The following is a 14581-nucleotide window of genomic DNA, read 5'->3' on the forward strand; positions in this document are numbered from 1 at the left end:
ATTTGTACAAAAAATGCTTGCTGGAATTTTGATTTGTATTATGGTTGACCATTGAACAACACTCCATGAAGTGGAAAATCTGAGTATAACTTTACAGTTGTCCCTCCATGTCCATGGTTCCATACTGGCAGAGTCAACCAACTGTGGATTATGTATTTCTGTAGTCTGTATTTATTGAAACAAATCTGCATATAAGTGGACCTGCTCAGTCTAAACCAGGGTTGTTCAAGGGTCAGCTGGAAGTTGAATTTGAAGATCAATTTGGGGAATTTGAGCTTAACAATATTGAGTCTTCTGATTCATGAACATGGTATATATTTCCATTAGTTTTAGTCTCCTTTCATTTCTTTCTTTTGGTGGGGAGATCTAATTAGCTTTATTCAGTGATTCAGGAATCAGGCAGCATCCCATCTAGTAAATAGAAGGATGCTCAAGGGGTTGCATAAATGGAAGGTTTTATAATCAGAAGGAGGGTAGGGAAGAAGGTATTAGCAAAAGAAAAGAAAGGATTTTTTCAGGCCAGGCCATCTTCCTTTGGGGGGAAGGGAACAGCAGACGCCTCCATGATGCAGATTACCTCACTAGTGTTGATCCTGAAATTTCAGATTACGTGTTTAAAATTCACATTCCAGGGACTTCCCTGGTGGTGCAGTGGTTAAGAATCCACCTGCTAATGCAGGGGACATGGATTTGAGCCCTGGTCCAGGAAGATCCCACATGCCACAGAGCAACTAAGCCCATGTGCCACAACTACTGAGCCAGTGCTCTAGAGCCCACGAGCCACAACTGAGCCTGCGTGCCACAACTACTGATGCCCGTGAGCCTAGAGTCCATGCTCTGTAACAAGAGAAGCCACTGCAATGAGAAGCCTGTGTACCACAAGGAAGAGTAGCCTCCGCTCGCAGCAACTAGAGAAAGCCCTTGCAAAGCAACGAAGACCCAACATAGCCAAAATAATAAATAAATAAATAAATAAAATAAATAAAATTCACATTCCTAGCTCTCTTTGTGCCTAGCACAGCCATGGCTCATCTCTCCCCTAATCATTTTCCTAAGGAACAGACTTAAGTATGCCCTATCAGGAGATGAAATAAAGATCTGCCTGCAGCGTTTCATTAAGATTGATGGCAATGTCTGCACTGTTATAACCTACCTTGCTTGTTTTATGGACATCATCAGCATTGGAGAGCCTGGAGAGAATTTTCTTCTGATCTATGACACCAAGGGTCGCTTTGCTGTTCATTGTATTACACCTGAGGAGGCCAAGTACAAGTTGTGCAAAGTGAGAAGGATCTTGTGGGGACAAAGGAATCCTTCATCTGATGACCCATGGTGCTTGCACCGCCCGCTACCCTGATCCCCTCATCAAGGTGAATGACACCATTCAAATTGATTTGGAGACTGGCAAGATTACTGATTTCATCTAATTTGACACTGGTATCCCGTGCATGGTGACTGGAGGTGCTAACCAGGGAAGAATTGGTGTGATCACCAACCGGGAGAGACATCCTGGTTCTTCTGATGTAGTTCATGTGAAAGATGTCAATGGTAACAGCTTTGCCACTGGGCTCTCCAACATTTTCGTTATTGGCAAAGGCAACAAACCATGGATCTCTCTTCCCCATGGAAAGGGTATCTGCCTTACCATTGCTGAGGAGAGAGACAAGAGACTGGCGGCCAAACAGAGTAGTGGATAAAATGATCTCTAGGTGACATGATTGGAAAAGTCTTTGTACTTAATTAAAGATAATACCACATTAAAAAAAATAAAATTCACATTCCTAGGAGAGGTTGAAACTGCAATGAAGTCTTGGTTTGCTGTTCTGGGAGCAAATTACTCCATTTTGGGCTTTTTTTTTTTTTTTAACAATGCCAATTATATCTCAAAAAAAGTCAGTATTTCTCTAATTTTAATGTGTGAAGGAAGGTCTCCTTTAATTTCTGTTAGCAATGTTTTATAATTTTCAGTATGGAGATCTTAGGTATCTTTTGTTAAATGTGTTTCTATGTATTTAATATTTTTTCATGCTATTGTAAATAAAAAAATTTTATATTCCAATTTTTATTGCTAGCATATAGAAATACATATATTGCTAGCATATAGAAATACAATTATTTTTGTTTTTACCCTTGTATCTGTGACTTTGCTAAATTTGTTTTTTAATTTTAGTAGTTTTGTGTAGATTCTTTAGGATTGTCTATGTAGACAATCACATTTTCTATGAACAAAGGTAGTTTTATTGACTTCCTTCCAGTCTTTTTGCCTTTTATTCATTTTTCATGCTTTATTGAAGTATACAGGACCTCTAGCATAATGTTCAGTAGAAGTTGTGAGAGTGTCATGCAGTATATCACTTAGTATGATACTAATTGTAGTTTTTTCATAAATGTCACTTATCAAATTGAGGAAATACATTTCTATTTCTAGTTTGCTGAGAGTTTTGGTCATGAATTGGTGTTAAGTTTTGTCAAATTCTTTTCCTGCATCTATTAAAATGACTATATGATTTTCCTTATTTATTTCATTAACAGGATGAATTACAGATTTGTTTTTGATTCAATATTCAAAAACTTGCATTTCTTAGAATCCACTTGGTCATGATATATAATCATTTTTATATGTTGCAGGATTCTATTTATTAATATTTTATTGAGGAATTTTTCTTCTATGTGTGTAACATTGGTATTTTTCTTCCTTAAATATTTGATAGGACTCACCAATGAAATCATCTAGACCTGTAGTTTTCTTTGTGGGAAGTTCTTGGTTATGATTATTTAATAGATTTATGTTGTGGTAGATGATCTCCAAAGCTGGATGTCATTCATATCTTCCCTTTCTGTGTGCATGCCTCTACATGCATCACCCTCGCTTGAGGCTGGCGTGGTCTTTTATTTATTTATTTTTTAACATCTTTATTAGAGTATAATTGCTTTACAATGTTGTGTTAGTTTCTGTTGTACAACAAAGTGAATCAGTTATATGTATACATATATCTCCATATCCCCTCCCTCTTGATCTTCCCTCCCACCCTCCATATCCCACCCCTCTAAGTCGTCACAAAGCATTGAGCTGATCTCCCTGTGCTCTACAGAAGTTTCCCACTAGCTAGTTTACATTTGGTAGGGTATATATGTCAATACTACTCTCTCATTTTGTTCCACCTTCCCCTTCCTGCCCTGTGTCCTCAAGTCTGTTCTCTACATCTGCATCTTTATTCCTGCCCTGCCACTAGGTTCATCAGTACCATTTTTCTAGATTCCATATATATACATTAGCATACAGTATTTGTTTTTCTCTTTCTGACTTACTTCACTCTGTATGACAGACTCTAGGTCCATCCACCTCACTTTGAATAACTCAATTTCGTTCCTTTTAATGGCTGAGTAATATTCCGTTGTATATATATGCCACATCTTCTTTTTTTTTACTATTTATTTATTTATTTTTTAAACATCTTTATTGAAGTATAATTGCCTTACAATGGTGTGTTAGCTTCTGCTTTATAACAAAGTGAATCAGTTATACATATACAATATGTTCCCATTTCTCTTCCCTCTTGCATCTCCCTCCCTCCCACCCTCCCCATCCCACCCCTCTAGGTGGTCACAAAGCACCGAGCTGATCTTCCTGTGCTATGCGGCTGCTTCCCACTAGCTATCTATTTTACATTTGGTAGTGTATATATGTCCATGACACTCTCTTACCCTGTCACATCTCACCCCCCCCCCTCCCCATATCCTCAAGTCCATTCTCTAGTAGGTCTGTGTCTTTATTCCCATCTTGCCACTAGGTTCTTCATGGCCTTTTTTTTTTTTCCCTTAGATTCCGTATATATGTGTTAGCATACTGTATTTGTTTTTCTCTTTCTGACTTACTTCACTCTGTATGACAGACTCTAACTCCATCCACCTCATTACAAATACCTCCATTTCATTTCTCTTTATGGCTGAGTAATATTCCATTGTATATATGTGCCACATCTTCTTTATCCATTCATCCGATGATGGACATTTAGGTTGCTTCCATGTCCTGGCTATTGTAAATAGAGCTGCAATGAACATTTTGGTACATGACTCTTTTTGAACTATGGTTTTCTCAGGGTATATGCCCAGTAGTGGGATTGCTGGGTCGTATGGTAGTTCTATTTGTAGTTTTTTAAGGAACCTCCATACTGTTGTCCATAGTGGCTGTATCAATTTACATTCCCACCAACAGTGCAAGAGTGTTCCCTTTCCTCCACACCCTCTCCAGCACTTATTGTTTCTAGATTTTTTGATGATGGCCATTCTGACCGGTGTGAGATGATATCATCATTGTAGTTTTGATTTTGCATTTCTCTAATGATTAATGATGTGAGCATTCCTTCATGTGTCTGTAGGCCATCTGTATATCCTCTTTGGAGAAATGTCTATTTAGGTCTTCTGCCCATTTTTGGATTGGGTTGTTCGTTTTTTTTTAATTGAGCTGCATGAGCTGCTTGTAAATCTTGGAGATTAATCCTTTGTCAGTTGCTTCATTTGCAAATATTTTCTCCCATTCTGATGGTTGTCTTTTGGTCTTATTTATGGTTTCCTTTGCTGTGCAAAAGCTTTTAAGTTTCATTAGGTCCCATTTGTTTATTTTTGTTTTTATTTCAGTTTCTCTAGGAGGTGGGTCAAAAAGGATCTTGCTGTGATTTATGTCATAGAGTGTTCTGCCTATGTTTTCCTCTAAGAGTTTTATAGTGTCTGGCCTTACATTTAGATCGTTTAATCCATTTTGAGTTTATTTTTGTATGGTGTTAGGAAGTGTTCTAATTTCATTCTTTTACGTAAGCTGTCCAGTTCTTCCAGTTCCCATTTTTGAAGAGGCTGTCTTTTCTCCATTGTATATTCTCGCCTCCTTTGTCAAAGATAAGGTGACCATATGTGTGTAGGTTTATCTCTGGGCTTTCTATCCTGTTCCATTGATCTATATTTCTGTTTTTGTGCCAGTTCCATACTGTCTTGATTACTGTAGCTTTGTAGTATAGTCTGAAGTCCAGGAGCCTGATTCCTCCAGCTCCGTTTTTCTTTCTCAAGATTTCTTTAGCTGTTCAGGGTCTTTTGTGTTTCCATACAAATTGTGGAATTTTTTTTTAAAGGAATTCCTTTATTTTTATTATTTATTTATTTTTAGCTGTGTTGGGTCTTCGTTTCTGTGCAAGGGCTTTCTCCAGTTGCGGCAAGCGGGGGCCACTCTTCATCGCAGTGTGCGGGCCTCTCTCTATCGCGGCCTCTGTTGTTGCGGAGCACAGGCTCCAGACGCGCAGAGCTCAGTAGTTGTGGCTCACGGATCCAGCCGCTCCGCGGCATGTGGGATCCTCCCAGAGCAGGGCTCGAACCCGCGTCCCCTGCATTGGCAAGCTGACGCTCAACCACTGCACCACCAGGGAAGCCCTGTGGAATTTTTTGTTCTAGTTCTGTGAAAAATCCCATTGGTAATATGATAGGGATTGCATTGAATCTGTAGATTGCTTTGGGTAGTATAGTCACTTTCACTATGTTGATTCTTCCGATCCAAGAACATGGTATCTCCCCATCTGTCTCTATCATCTTTGATTTCTTTCATCAGTGTCTTACAGTTTTCTGCACATAGGTCTTTTGCCTCCTTAGGTAGGTTTATTCCTAGGTATTTTATTCTTTTTGTTGCAGTGGTAAATGGGAGTGTTTCCTTAATTTCTCTTTCTGATGTTTCATTGTCAGTGTACAGGAATGCAAGAGATTTCTGTGCATTAATTTTGTATCCTGCTACTTTACCAAATTCATTGATTACCTCTAGTATTTTTCTGGTAGCATCTTTAGGATTCTCTATGTATAGTATCATGTCATCTGCAAACAGTGAGTTTTACTTCTTCTTTTCCAATTTGCATTCTTTTTACTTCTTTTTCTTCTCTGATTGCCATGGCTAAAACTTCCAAAACTATGTTAAATAGTAGTGGTGAGAGTGGGCACCCTTGTCTTGTCCCTGACCTTAGAGGAAATGCTTTCAGTTTTTCACCACTGGGAATGATGTTTGCTGTGGGTTTGTCATATATGACTTTTATTATGTTGAGATAGGTTCCCTCTATGCCCACTTTCTGGACAGTTTTTATCATAAATGGGTGTTGAATTTTGTCAAATGCTTTTTCTGCATCTGAGATTATCATATGGTTTTTATCTTTCAATTTGTTAATATGGTTTATCACATTGATTGATTTGAGTATATTGATGAATTCTTGCATTCCTGGGATAAACCCTGCTTGATCATGGTGTATGATCCTTTTAATGTGCTGTTGGATTCTTTTTGCTAGTATTTTGTTGAGATTTTTGCATCTATGTTCATCAGTAATATTGACCTGTAATTTCTTTTTTTGTGACATCTTTGTCTGGTTTTGGTATCAGGGTGATGGTGGCCTTGTAGAATGAGTTTGGGAGTGTTCCTCCCTCTGCTATATATTGGAAGAGTTTGAGAAGGATAGGTGTTAGCTCTTCTCTAAATGTTTGATAGAATTAGCCTGTGAAGCCATCTGGTCCTGGGCTTTTGTTTGTTGGAAGATTTTTAATCACAGTTTCAATTTCAGTGCTTGTGATTGGTCTGTTCATAATTTCTATTTCTTCCTGGTTCAGTCTTGGAAGGTTGTACTTTTCTGAGAATTTGTCCATTTCTTCCAGGTTGTCCATTTTACTGGCATATAGTTCCTTGTAGTAGTCTCTCATGATCCTTTGTATTTCTGCAGTGTCAGTTGTTACTTCTCCTTTTTCATTTCTAATTCTATTGATTTGAGTCTTCTCCCTTTTTTTCCTGATGATTCTGGCTAATGTTTTATCATTTTGTTTATCTCTCAAAGACCAGCTTTTAGTCTTTTTGATCTTTTCTATCATTTCCTTCATTTATTTTTCATTTATTTCTGATCTGATTTTTATTATTTCTTTCTGCAAACTTTAGGGTTTTGTTGTTGTTGTTGTTATTCTTCTTCTTTCTCTAGTTGCTTTAGGTGTAAGGTTAGGTTGTTTATTTGAGATTTTTCTTGTTTCTTGAGGTAGGATTGTATTACTAACAACTTCCCTCTTAGAACTGCTTTTGCTCCATCCCATAAGTTTTGGGTCGTTGTATTTTCATTGTCATTTGTTCCTAGGTATTTTTAAATTTCCTGTTTGATTTCTTCAGTGATCTCTTGGTTATTTAGTAGGGTATTGTTTAGCCTCCATGTGTTTGTATTTTTTACAGTTTTTTTCCTGTAATTGATATCTAGTCTCATAGTGTTGTTGTCGGAAAAGATGCTCGATACAATTTCAATTTTCTTAAATTTACCGAGGCTTGATTTGTGACCCAACATGTGATTTATCCTGGAGATGTTCTGTGTGCACTTGAGAAGAAATTGTCTTCTGTTGTTTTTGGATAGAATGTCCTGTGGATATCAATTAAGTCCATCTGGTCTAATATGTCATTTAAGGCTTCTGTTTCTTTATTTATTTTATGCTTGGATGATCTGTCCATTGGTGTAAGTGGGGTGTTAAAGTCCCCTACTATTATTGTGTTACTGTCAATTTTCCCTCTTATGGCTGTTAGCATTTGCCTTATGTATTGAGGTGCTCCTATGCTGGGTGAATAAATATTTAAAATTGTTATATCTTCTTCTTGGATTGATCCCTTGATCATTATGTACTGTCCTTCCTTGGCTCTTGTAATAGTCTTTATTTTAAATCTCATTTTCTCTGATATGAGTATTGCCACTCCAGCTTTCTTTTGATTTCCATTTGCATGGAATATCTTTCTCCATCCCCTCACTTTCAATCTCTATGTGTCCCTAGGTTTGAAATAGGTCTCTTGTAGACCACATATATATGGATCTTGTCTTTGTATCCATTCAGCCAGTCTGTGTCTTTTGTTTTTTTTTTTTTTTTTTTTTTATTCACACACACACACACTGTATTTTATTTTTACAAGACATAAATAGACTGACACCAAGCATTGTACATGGATGACCACAACAAAAGCAACAATGATTGCAATTACCAAACATGAAACACACTCATACTATGTCATAATATTGACATTCAGTCCAGTAATCCTCCACTGTAACAGCTCCTTTACTTTGCAGTGAAAATTGATTTGTATATTCTTTGCCTCTGAGTCCTTGTGGGATTTTTTTTTTTTTTAATTCAGACAGAAAGTCACAAAAATTATACTCATCCTCATCAGTTCACTCAGTCCCATGTAATTAATTTTTTTTTCATCTTGATCTTTTGTTAGCACTTTTATGAGTTCATCAGTTTTTCATTAGAGTTCTGAAAATGCTTATTCATTCAGTTCAGCAGTACAGTCAGTTACCAGAAACCTGTACTTGTCAGAGTCTTTTCCATGAATTTCTTGAAGATGAAACCCTTTTATAGGAACATATTTGCAAAATCATCAGAGTACACCCAGAACTGTCTGTAAATGACAAAAGACTTAAAAATGACCACGGTTAAAGATTTGATGAAAGTTCATAATAATGCAGTTGACAAGAAAATTAGTTATTTCTGAGATATACATTTTAAAGTAATAACTAGGATTATTACTTATAACATTATACCAGAACATATAAGATTTTTAGAAATTTCATGTAATGTCTGAAACATTTATATTAACATATTTCCATACATATTTCCATACAAATACAAATATAAGATTTTTAGAAATTTCATGTAATGTCTGAAACATTTATATTAACATATTTCCATACAAATACAAATATAAGATTTTTAGAAATTTCATGTAATGTCTGAAACATTTATATTAACATATTTCCATACAAATAACCCAATGAAAGTTTAGTATTAGTTGTTTTGTTTGTTTTTTTATACTGCAGGTTCTTATTAGGCATCAGTTTCATACACATCAGTGTATACATGTCAATCCCAATTGCCCAATCCAGCACACCACCATCCCCACCTCACCGCAGTTTTCCCCCCTTGGTGTCCATATGACCATTCTCTACATTTGTGTCTCAACTTCTGCCCTGCAAACTGGCTCATCTGTACCATTTTTCTAGGTTCCGCATACATGCATTAATATACGATATTTGTTTTTCTCTTTCTGACTTACTTCACTCTGTATGACAGTCTCTAGATCCATCCATGTCTCAACAAATGACTCAATTTCGTTCCTTTTTATGGCTGAGTAATATTCCATTGTATATATGTACCACAACTTCTTTATCCATTCGTCTGTTGATGGGCATTTAGGTTGCTTCCATGACCTGGCTATTGTAAATAGTGCTGCAATGAACATTCGGGTGCATGTGTCTTTTTGAATTACGGTTTTCTCTGGGTATATGCCCAGTAGTGGGATTGCTGGGTCATATGGTAATTCTATTTTTAGTTTTTTAAGGAACCTCCATACTGTTCTCCATAGTGGCTGTATCAATTTACATTCCCACCAACAGTGCAAGAGGGTTCCCTTTTCTCCACACCCTCTCCAGCATTTGTTGTTTGTAGATTTTCTGATGATGCCCATTCTAACAGGAGTGAGGTGATACCTCATTGTAGTTTTGATTTGCATTTCTCTAATAATTAGTGATGTTGAGCATCTTTTCATGTGCTTCGTGGCCATCTGTATGTCTTCTTTGGAGAAATGTCTATTTAGGTCTTCTGCCCATTTTTGGATTGGGGTGTTTGTTTCTTTGATATTGAGCTGAATGAGCTGTTTATATATTTTGGAGATTAATCCTTTGTCCGTTGATTCATTTGCAAATATTTTCTCCCATTCTGAGGGTTGTCTTTTCGTCTTGTTTATGGTTTCCTTTGCTGTGCAAAAGCTTTGAAGTTTCATTAGGTCCCATTTGTTTATTTTTGTTTTTATTTCCATTACTCTAGGAGGTGGATCAAAAAAGATCTTGCTGTGATTTATGTCAAAGAGTGTTCTTCCTATGTTTTCCTCTAAGAGTTTTATAGTGTCCAGTCTTATATTTAGGTCTCTAATCCATTTTGAGTTTATTTTTGTGTATGGTGTTAGGGAGTATTCTAATTTCATTCTTTTACATGTAGCTGTCCAGTTTTCCCAGCACCACTTATTGAAGAGACTGTCTTTTCTCCATTGTATATCTTTGCCTCCTTTGTCATAGATTAGTTGACCATAGGTGCGTGGGTTAATCTCTGGGCTTTCTATCTTGTTCCATTGATCTATGTTTCTGTTTTTGTGCCAGTACCATACTGTCTTGATTACTGTAGCTTTGTAGTATAGTCTGAAGTCTGGGAGTCTGATTCCTCCAGCTCCATTTTTTTCCCTCAAGACTGCTTTGGCTATTCGGGGTCTTTTGTGTCTCCATACAAATTTTAAGATGATTTGTTCTAGCTCCGTAAAAAATGCCATTGGTAATTTGATAGGGATTGCATTGAATCTGTAGATTGCTTTGGGTAGTATACTCATTTTCACAATGTTGATTCTTCCAATCCAAGAACATGGTATATCTCTCCATCTGTTGATATCATCTTTAATTTCTTTCATCAGTGTCTTATAGTTTTCTGCATACAGGTCTTTCGTCTCCCTAGGTAGGTTTATTCCTAGGTATTTTATTCTTTTTGTTGCAATGGTAAATGGGAGTGTTTCCATAATTTCTCTTTCAGATTTTTCATCATTAGTGTATAGGAATGCAAGAGATTTCTGTGCATTAATTTTGTATCCTGCAACTTTACCATATTCATTAATCAGCTCTAGCAGTTTTCTGGTGGCAGTTTTAGGATTCTCTATGTATAGTATCATGTCATCCGCAAACAGTGACAGTTTTACTTCTTCTTTTCCAATTTGTATTCCTTTTATTTCTTTTTCTTCTCTGATTGCCGTGGCTAGGACTTCCAGAACTATGTTGAATAATAGTGGTGAGAGTGGACATCCTTGTCTCGTTCCTGATCTTAGAGGAAATGCTTTCAGTTTTTCACCATTGAGAATGATGTTTGCTGTGGGTTTGTCATATATGGCCTTTATTATGTTGAGGTAGGTTCCCTCTATGCCCACTTTCTGGAGAGTTTTTATCAGAAATGGGTGTTGAATTTTGTCAAAAGCTTTTTCTGCATCTATTGAGATGATCATATGGTTTTTATTCTTCAATTTGTTAATATGGTGTATCACATTGATTGATTTGCGTATATTGAAGAATCCTTGCATCCCTGGGATAAATCCCACTTGATCGTGGTGTATGATCCTTTTAATGTGTTGCTGGATTCTGTTTGCTAGTATTTTGTTGAGGATTTTTGCATCTATATTCATCAGTGATATTGGTCTGTAATTTTCTTTTTTTGTAGTGTCTTTGTCTGGTTTTGGTATCAGGGTGATGGTGGCCTCATAGAATGAGTTTGGGAGTGTTCCTTCCTCTGCAATTTTTTGGAAGAGTTTGAGAAGGATGGGTGTTAGCTCTTCTCTAAATGTTTGATAGAATTCACCTGTGAAGCCATCTGGTCCTGGACTTTTGTTTGTTGGAAGATTTTTAATCACAGTTTCAATTTCATTACTTGTGATTGGTCTGTTCATATTTTCTGTTTCTTCCTGATTCAGTCTGGGAAGGTTATACCTTTCTAAGAATTTGTCCATTTCTTCCAGGTTGTCCATTTTATTGGCATAAAGTTGCTTGTAGTAGTCTCTTAGGATGCTTTGTATTTCTGTGGTGTCTGTTGTAACTTCTCCTTTTTCATTTCTGATTTTATTGATTTGAGTCCTCTCCCTCTTTTTCTTGATGAGTCTGGCTAATGGCTTATCAATTTTGTTTATCTTCTCAAAGAACCAACTTTTAGTTTTATTGATCTTTGCTATTGTTTTCTTTGTTTCTATTTCATTTATTTCTGCTCTGATCTTTATGATTTCTTTCCTTCTGCTAACTTTGGGTTTTGTTTGTTCTTCTTTCTCTAGTTTCTTTAGGTGTAAGGTTAGATTGTTTACTTGAGATTTTTCTTGTTTCTTTAGGTAGGCTTGTATAGCTATAAACTTCCCTCTTAGAACCGCTTTTGCTGCATCCCATAGGTTTTGGGTCGTCGTGTTTTCATTGTCATTTGTCTCTAGGTATTTTTTGATTTCCTCTTTGATTTCTTCAGTGATCTCTTGGTTATTTAGTAACGTATTGTTTAGCCTCCATGTGTTTGTCCTTTTTACGTTTTTTTCCCTGTAATTCATTTCTAATCTCATAGCGTTGTGGTCAGAAAAGATGCTTGATATGATTTCAATTTTCTTAAATTTACTGAGGCTTGATTTGTGACCCAAGATGTGATCTATCCTGGAGAATGTTCCGTGCGCACTTGAGAAGAACGTGTAATCTGCTGTTTTTGGATGGAATGTCCTATATATATCAATTAAATCTATCTGGTCTATTGTGTCATTTAAAGCTTCTGTTTCCTTATTTATTTTCATTTTGGATGATCTGTCCATTGGTGTAAGTGAGGTGTTAAAGTCCCCCACTATTATTGTGTTACTGTCGATTTCCTCTTTTAGAGCTGTTAGCAGTTGCCTTATGTATTGAGGTGCTCCTATGTTGGGTGCATATATATTTATAATTGTTATATCTTCTTCTTGGATTGATCCCTGGATCATTATGTAGTGTCCTTCCTTGTCTCTTGTAACATTCTTTATTTTAAAGTCTATTTTATCTGATATGAGTATAGCTACTCCAGCTTTCTTTTGATTTCCATTTGCATGGAATATCTTTTTCCATCCCCTCACTTTCAGTCTGTATGTGTCCCTAGGTCTAAAGTGGGTCTCTTGTAGACAGCATATATATGGGTCTTGTTTTTGTATCCATTCAGCCAGTCTATGTCTTTTGGTTGGGGCATTTAATCCATTTACATTTAAGGTAATTATTGATATGTATGTTCCTATTACCATTTCTTAATTGTTTTGGGTTTGTTTTTGTAGGTCTTTTCCTTCTCTTGTGTTTTCTGTCTAGAGAAGTTCCTTTAGCATTTGTTGTAAAGCTGGTTTGGTGGTGTTGAATTCTCTTAACTTTCGCTTGTCTCTGGAGCTTTTGATTTCTCCATTGAATCTGAATGAGATCCTTGCTGGGTAGAGTAATCTTGGTTGTAGGTTTTTCCCTTTTGTCAATTTAAATATGTCCTGCTACTCCCTTCTGGCCTGCACAGTTTCTGCTGAAAGATCAGCTGTTAACCTCATGGATATTCCTTTGTATGTTATTTGTTGCATTTCCCTTGCTGCTTTTAATATTGTTTGTTTGTTTAATTTTTGTTCATTTGATTAATATGTGTCTTGGCGTGTTTCTCCTTAGGTTTATCCTGTATGAGACTCTCTGTGCTTCCTGGATTGATTGACTATTTCCTTTCCCATGTTGGGGAAGTTTTTGACTATGATCTCTTCAAATATTTTCTCAGACCCTTTCTCTTTCTCTTCTCCTTCTGGGACCCCTATAATTCGAATGTTGGTGCGTTTAACTTTGTCCCAGAAATCTCTGAGGCTGTCCTCAATTCTTTTCATTCTTTTTTCTTTATTCTGCTTTGTGGCAGTTATTTCCACCATTCTATCTTCCAGCTCACTTTTCCATTCTTCTGCCTCAGTTATCCTGCTATTGATTCCTTCTAGAGTGTTTTTAACTTCAGTTACTGTGTTGTTCATTACTGTTTGTTTGCTCTTTTATTTTTCTAGATCCTTGTTAAACGTTTCTTGTATTTTCTCCATTCCATTTCTGGGATTTTGGATCATCTTTACTATCATGACTCTTAATTCCTTTTCTGGTAGTTTGCCTATTTCCTCTTCATTTATTTGGTCTTGTGGGTTTTTATCTTGCTCCTTTGCCTGCAAGATATTTCTCTGTCTTCTCATTTTGTCTAATTACAGTGTTTGAGGTCTCCTGTCCCTAGGCTGCAGAGTCATAGTTCTTCTTGCTTCTGTTTTTTGCCTTTGGTGGTGAGGTTGGTCCAGTGGCTTGCATAGGCTTCCTGATGGGAGGGACTGGTGCCTGTGTTCTGGTGGGTGGAGCTGAGTCTTTTCCCTCTGGTGAGTAGGGCTGTGTCAGGTGGTCTGTTTTGGGGTGTCTGTGAGCTTAGTATGACTTTAGGTAGTCTGTGTATTGATGGGTGGGTTTGTGTTCCTGTCTTGTTTGTTGTTTGGTGTGAGGTGTCCAGCACTGGGAGCTGCAGGCAGTTTGGTGGAGCCTGGTCTTGGATTCAGATAGAGGCCTCCGAGAGAGCTCTAGGTGATTAATCATCCCTGGGGCCATGAATTCTCTAGTGGTCCAGCATCCTGGACTTGGCACTCCCACCCTAGAGCCTCAGGCCTGAGTTCTATTTGGGGAACCAAGACCCCGCAAGTTGCTCATCCCAGCAATAAAGGGGAGTAAAAAAACTTTTTTTAATTAAAAAAATGATAACAACCCCCCAGACAAATGGTAAATAGTAAAATCAAACAAACAAAAACAGAAACAAGGAAATATACACACACACAAAAGAAACAAAAACAGAACCAAATAAAACAAAAAGCAAGAGAACAACCAGACAAACAAAAGAACCCAAGAACAAAATCAAACAATTAAAAAGAAAACTAACAAAAACACAAAACCAAAAAACAAAACTAAAGCAGAGTGAGGCTGGGGTGATTAAGACTTAC

At 36.9% G+C, this 14581-nt stretch overlaps 1 pseudogene; it reads left to right on the forward strand.

Moving 5' to 3' along the window:
* The window catches only part of LOC118892566, a 58194-nt pseudogene extending 56485 nt beyond the window's left edge, over positions 1–1709 (forward strand).
* Positions 1710–14581: the final 12872 nt, after the last annotated feature.

Source organism: Balaenoptera musculus, chromosome 3 (genome assembly GCF_009873245.2).
Source record: "Balaenoptera musculus isolate JJ_BM4_2016_0621 chromosome 3, mBalMus1.pri.v3, whole genome shotgun sequence".
Classification (NCBI taxonomy): domain Eukaryota; kingdom Metazoa; phylum Chordata; class Mammalia; order Artiodactyla; family Balaenopteridae; genus Balaenoptera; species Balaenoptera musculus.